Source organism: Glossina fuscipes, unplaced genomic scaffold (assembly GCF_014805625.2).
Source record: "Glossina fuscipes isolate IAEA_lab_2018 unplaced genomic scaffold, Yale_Gfus_2 65608, whole genome shotgun sequence".
Classification (NCBI taxonomy): Eukaryota; Metazoa; Arthropoda; class Insecta; order Diptera; family Glossinidae; genus Glossina; species Glossina fuscipes.
Genome location: NW_024004076.1, coordinates 3,974 through 11,266, shown reverse-complemented (window position 1 = coordinate 11,266; position 7,293 = coordinate 3,974). Strand labels below are relative to the sequence as shown.

At 38.3% G+C, this 7,293-nt stretch overlaps 1 long non-coding RNA gene across 1 annotated transcript; it reads right to left on the bottom strand.

The window, feature by feature from the left end:
• Positions 1 to 2,431: 2,431 nt before the first annotated feature.
• LOC119643860 lies at positions 2,432 to 3,554 on the bottom strand. The gene is made up of 3 exons (XR_005248460.1): positions 3,366 to 3,554; positions 2,655 to 3,299; positions 2,432 to 2,572 (listed from the first exon to the last, which is right to left on the bottom strand). It is a non-coding gene; the product is annotated as an uncharacterized LOC119643860 (long non-coding RNA).
• Positions 3,555 to 7,293: the final 3,739 nt, after the last annotated feature.

Sequence of the window (7,293 nt, the reverse complement as noted above, 5' to 3'; positions counted from 1 at the left end):
AGCTAAGTCAGCACATCCCCTATCCGTAAAGTCAATAAAACTCCTCATGAAGGTTCACTTGTCAAATTGTCCGCACACACTTACCTTAGGCTATGACACAAATTGAACGATTGTGTGTGATGAGCTGCTCTTTTATAGCTTCAGTCTCGCTTGCTTGTCCAATGCCAACATTATCGATGCGTTTACATATGCCTTAAGGTAGTCTGTATACTTAACCTAGATTGGCTGCTGTCGCAACCTTAGTTACGACCTGCATAAAACGACTTGTACATAACTTAATACCAACTTACATCTAGCTTATTGCTATGTTTGATCAAGTGCCTACTCAACACGCACCCAGGTACCAAATCGCGTGATTTTTTTCTTAACCTATGCGCAATACTTCGCTTACGCTTATGTGGGTTTATGTGTATTTTCTGTTCATGCGTGTTTATCCATGTTCATATATGTGTGTTTGCGTTTTTGGTATGTGTGATCCTACGCCTTTGTACATTGTTATGCATTTTCTACCTACTCCTAAGCTCGTGTGTGTTTATACAGTTTATGCATTGTCATACGTTCATATGTGCTATACATTTTTTTATACCTAAGTTGTTTATCCCTGTGTGTATGTTTTTGTATGGCCTAACGGGGTTATACATTTTTGTACAATGTTTCTACAGTTTATGCGCTTTTCTATGATCGTATGGGCTTGTACATTTTAAAGCATACAGGTTTTTGCATGTTGCTAGAGTCTATGCGTTTTACATGATCGTGTATGCTTATACATTGTAAAGCATAAGGGTTCTACCTGATTATATGGCCTAACGGCGTTTATACAGTACAGCGAGTGCTTATACATTCTACAGATTTTCTATGGCCTAACGGCGTTTACACAGCAATTTGTAATGTTATACGTGTTTCTATATTTTTACGCTTTTATCCATAGTGCGTGTGTACATGTATTCTACTGAATTCATACAGATCTTATACCGATTTTATCCTAATGATTTTATGCAGATTTTATACAGTTGTTATCCTAATGATTTTGGTACAGGTTTTATGCAGATTTTATGCTAATGATTTTATAAAAATTTTTTTGTTATCGTTATGATTTTGTACAGCTTTTTATGCCTATTTTATGCTAATGATTTTATACCGATTTTATACAGATTTTATCCTGATGATTTTATACCGATTTGTACAGATTATGTACAGATTTTTATACAGATTATATACGTGTTTTATACTTGTTTTCCTAGTGATCTTATACCGATTTTATGCAGATTCTGTACATGTTTTTACGCTCAAGTGTGCGTTCGTGTATTGTACTGAATTCTACACAGATTTCGTACAGATTCTGCACAAATCTTCTCCTAATGATTTCATTCAAATTTTACACAATTTTTACCCCAATGATTTTATACAGATTTTATACTCGTTCTGTGTGTATTTATACAGTCTTTGTGTCATGTTCATGTTACATAAGTTTTGCCGTTTATACGGTTAACGGTTCCTTACCTTGCGCTAGGGACATAGGCGGATGATCGTGTGCCCTACCCAGATGTATTTAGGTTCTCGCGCAGACGGAGGAAACAAAACGCTTCCTTACAATAAGAACAACATCTACGTATTTGATGAGCCAAAACCGCCGCGCATCGAACGAAGAAACCAACGCATGAATGCGAGAATAATCTAGAGAAAATAAACAGACATAATCCGAAAACAAAATTGTCCTACAAAAATAAAAAGAACGCTAGTAACCTTTTTTTTTCTTTCAGGTTCTGGACGAAACCCAGCCAGCGCCAACATCGCCAGCAACAAACAACGCAAAGGGCAAGTAAAACCAAATGTGTTGCCGTTCCTATGCGACTTTGAAAAATTAGCGAAATTCAACATCGAAAGCATATAAAATCTTATTAAACAGTCTTAAAAAGTCTAAAACAGTCTTAAACACTTCTAAACCCTTCGAAAAACTATCGAAATTCAACGTAAACACCATATAAAACCTTATTAAACAGTCTTAAACAGTCTTATACAATCTTAAACACTTCTAAACACTTCGAAGAGATAGTGCAATTCAGAAAGCACACCCCCACAAAACAAAGCAAAAATTTAAAGAATGAAATTTGAAAAAAATCGATTTATAAATTAAGACGACAGCGCTTTTTTGACCTCAAAAAATCTAGCCTGACTTTTCATATTTAGATTTCAATGCGTGTGATTTATAATTTAAACAAAGTTGACCAACAATTTCCTAAAAAGTTGTCCCGTGTTTTTAAAATAATCAATAAATCAATAATATCTAAGGGTCTTTGATGCATGTATCAAAAAGAAATCGAATAATTTCGAATATTTAAGATTCCATAAACTGTATTTGTTTAACAAGTTATTTTTATTATAAATATCAAATAATATCAAAATATAAAAAAAACAATTTAATAATTTTTTAATAATAACATCGCGGCTGTGAAAACCACGCTCCACATTGGATCCTTCATGTCGCTGCCTTTCAGATATTTGTTCCGTACAGCGAAAACCTGCGATTTCAATACTTGAAAGCGTCTCATACGTCGACTATACGTTGAAGTTTCTGTATAATTTTAATAAACATTAGGTATAAATAATTCAGTAGGTATGGAAAATCAAATAGCTGTTAAAAGACTAAGACTTACAACCCATTTGACATCTTGCAGCTGTGTTTGAACCACCAACGTATGCTTTTAACACCTGATGATTGGTTAGAGCTCGGCGATTTCTGCAAAATTTTCCGCATTCCGGGCATTGACATGGTCCACAAATAGATATTAAAGTTGCATGGTGTATATTGCCGATTTTTTTTCATTGCTTTGAGGATATCAAAAGATCACACGCCAGCTGAGCCGCATTGTCAAATACGCTAGGAACAATAACAGTATAACCATTCAAGGCCAGTGATTTTCTAACTTTCTTTTAAAATACGATGAAACGATCCCACTAATTTAAATCTTTATAGTAAAGATGCTGATTGGTTCCAATGGTTGGCCCCTCGTTCTGTACAGGTTTTATATCCTCTTCTATGCTGCCTCCACCTACTATAAGTTTTTGACGTAAATGCTTTAACTGCTCCTGGGTCAAAAAGACTTGCAATACCTCCGAGATTTGTAAAGCCAGTTCTCTGGTGGTTGAGGTAATTATAGCGTCAATTTCTTTAGGAATCCACGGCGACTCATTAGGCCTGCGACTTAACATTTCCAATAAAGGGCTAATGTTTTTCCTGAGCCAGTTACCGCCTCCGCAGAAACATCTTTGCGTGACAAAAGTAACGGTATAGCAGCAGCCTTTGATTAGAAATATAAAAATTTCCTTTAATATCGCAATGAATTTAGTGTATGTATTAAGGTTACCTGAACAGGTGTCATTAATTCAAATTCCATACTTTCAACAACGTCTATTACGGGCCTAGACAACGGTGGTTTTTCCAATGAGGTCTACTTCTTACGTGACATTTTGTATGCAAACTTAATATCCAAAAAAAACTTAATATATACTAATTTTTATTTTGTAAAGAAATTATCCACGTGTTTCCAAAATCTTTTTTTTCACTTTTTCTTAATAGTTTCTATGTTATTTTAATTATTAGGACGCATATTGATAGCACTCTTAAAATTTTTTCGATATTACAAAATAGAACAATTTTCATTGAATAAAAATGCTTTAAATAATCTCTTTTTTTGTCGGTCAGCTGTTCTCTTCCGAGCAAACATTACATCTGCATACTTTTGGTAAGAGGTAAGAACAAGCAGACGAGTAAAGAAAACAACAAGGAAATTAATGTGCTTATTATGGGCAAGCAACAACAATGTCGTGTATGCAAAGACCCATAAGGGCACCCGCAAATTTAGGTACAGCGATATCATTGCCGAGAAACCGTTTCTCAGCGAAGAAAAAAAAAAGAGAGAGCGAAAGCAACAGAGAGAAACCGCGGCGAACTGGTCGATCGCAAAACGAGGATGAGTAGATGGACATTCATTCGTGAATAATTAGTGAAAGGGTGCGGGTCAAAAAATTAAAAATTTAACACTGAAAACCAATCATAATCGTTCAAATTAGAGACGGAATTTAAATAAACATAAAATTCACGTGCTTTTAAAGTGCAACACACATGACACTAAATTCAGGGTTAAAACAAAAACGTAAGCTCGTCCCTTAATTCTGCCGGTTCTTTATCTAAAAAAATTATTGCTAAGTCCTATATAAAGAATTACCTCAATTTTCAAAACGGTCAAGCTTAAATCGATTCAAAATCGTTTTCTGAAGAAAGAGTGGTCTGAGCCAATTTTATTACTGCATGTGAAGCTGAACTTTCGCTTACTTTTGTCAAATATCAATTTTTTAATTCCCTACCATCACTTTTTAAAAACTTTTTAAAGAAAACATACATATATACGGTATCGGATATGTTGCGGACATATTATCACGTTCCTTGCGGAATAGTGCTATTAATGATATTGTTCTGGACCTCAAAACACGTCAACGCAGCAAGTTACCTCTGACATTAAACCCTGTTCAAATCGGTCCGACAATATCCTCTTGAAGTACCAGAAAGCCAAATTTCTTAACTTAGAAATATGGTTCGAGAAGGCTCGATACAATTAGAAACATCCTGTTCCAAACAGCTTAAGGAAAAGTGCTTTCGCGAAACTAGTCGTTTCTCATCCCAGCTACAACTGTGTCGAACGCCAAAAATTAGTACATGAGTTGAACTAATGAATTCGGACAATACAGCCGCTGAATCTTTACTAGTGATGAACAGAGCATGCGCTGCAATATCTTCATCGTTGCTTCCGAATTTATTCAAATCAAATTTACTGTTTCTCAAAATCGCTATTGGACTAAAAACAATCGACCGAAGACAAAATATATGCCTGCTCGTTTTCTTTCCATTCAAAATCTGCGTCATCGCCCAAATTTTCAACGTACTCTGAAAGCATTCAAACGTTTAAAAGGAAAATAGCAAAGTTTTCGAAGCTATCCAGAATATATACCTCTCACCACGTTACGTATAGATTTCATAGGGGCACTACGTATATTAAGTATTTGAATGACACATTGCTTGATGGCACTCACCTCTAGAATAATGTAATCAATCATTTCCAAACCAAATAAACCGCCACTCAATCGTTTTAAGTATTTATTCTCTACTTCTTTATCTCCACCAATTAGAATCAGCGATTGTTGGTTAATATCACGATCGATTATTTCAAGTTTATCCAAATACTTTAAATTTAATTCCACCAGACGATCAAATTTGTCGTCATCGTTTTCCGTGAATTTGGATAACAGCCTTTGCGGTTGAGAACCCTTACAATTCCTTGACATTGATGCTATCACTGCACATAGGTTATATAACGAATTAGTTATCAGGGCTTTTAAAAGTTTCTCTTCCATTTATTTCGCTTAGAGTCGCTGCGATCAAAGCAACTAGCAGCTCTATTAGTGCGCACAAAATAACGGCGGGTGTTCCACAGGGGTCAGTCCTTGGTCCTCTCCTGTGGAATATAATGTACAACGGCGTCTTTGAACTTAAACTGCCGGGGCAACGATCGTCGGCTTTGCCGATGATATAGCAGTCGTAGTGACTGCAAAACACGTCGCGCAGGTAGAAGCGAGAGCTAACGAGGCTATCGTGAAGGTGAAGTTGTGGCTAGAAGAGATGGGGCTGGAACTAGCAGAGCACAAAACGGAAGCGGTCCTAATAAGCAGCAGGAAAAGCGTGGAAACATGCTGCATATGAGTCGGGCAGCTCACGGTGCGGTCATCTTTTGTCCTGAAATACCTTGGAGTTATGCTTGACCATCAAGTCAACTTTAAGCACCATGTTGAGTACGCGGCTGAGAAAGCTGCCGGCATCCAGGCGTCACTAGCAAGGATCATGCCAAATATTGGAGGCCCGAAATTCACCAGCCGAAGGGTAATAGCCAAGGTGATAACCTCAGTCATAATGTACGGAAGCCCACTTTGGGCCAGTGCACTCAAGGTGAAGGCAGTGTACCGAAAGGTGGAGGCAATATATCGCCTTAGCGCCCTGACGCAGATTTGCGCATTCCGTACCTTGTCGGAAGAGGCAGCGCTAGTGCTAGCTGGCACTCTGCCAGTTGACATTCTGGCCGATGAGATGAGCCGCATCTACAAACGGCGTCGCGGCAACGAGCTCTCCTCGCACGTTATAAGAAGCGAGGAGCGGATGGCGTCGTTAAGGATTTGGCAGTCGAAGTGGGAAAGAACGACCAAACGAAGATGGACGTTCGTTCTTATCCCCAGCATAAGATGATGGGTTGAAAGACGCCACGGCAAAGTAAGCTGTTACCTAACCCAGATTCTGAGTGGCCATGGCTGTTTTCGGAAGTATCTGCACAGATTCGGGCACGACAGCTCGCCTAACTGTCCGACATGCGCAGATACGGAGGAAGATGCGGAGCACGTGATGTTCCACTGCTGCAGATTTGAGAATGCGAGCCCTCGAATGCAGCCGAACGGGATCACGAACGAAATGATCGGCAGTACAGCAGCCTGGATCGCCATAGACGCTTTCGCTAGCACTATTCTCGTGAAGTTACGGCGACTGGAGAGAAAACGGGTGGAGAGCAGAGGGAGTGGAAGCCGATAGTGTATTCCACTGAGGTCCCACCATCAGAAGCGTGCTAGCGACAACCAGCCCTCGCGAAGTAATACCTAACGATGGTCCCGCTGGTAGACGAAGTGTGTGAGGGAGGTAGTTTTTAGTAAGTATGCGTCAGGGATGGCGAATCGTGCATGCTGCTATCTTCATAAGACCCAGCAGTATCTTTTGAAGATTTTCTACCTCCAGCTCAAAGAGCAAAACAAAAAAACATTTCTTCATTACACGCATCTTAATCACCAAACCAAAAAGGATTTATGACCACACTTCAAAGTATCTATAGAGAAAAGTAAAAGACAGACGGAATTTTACAGATAACGCTTGAAGGTAAGTTCACCAACATTTCTATCCTATATAAGCAGAGTTTTCTCTTTACTTATTTTCAAAAATACTAAAACCACCAAACCATTAAAAAGAACAAATAGAAAAAATTAAAAAAAACACACATAAGTGCACTTTTTGCCATGAGACAGTTGGCAATTTACTGGAGCATTACTGCCCAGAATTTGCAAGAGCTTGTCAAATAGGTTTGCAGCAAGCTGATTCTTTGAACGAAGGAAAAATTGGTCACCGGCAAACAAGGCGTAATTTCTGCGGTGTGATTATAACCGAACACGACTTATTCCATACCCATTTATGCAAAGAGTTCGTGG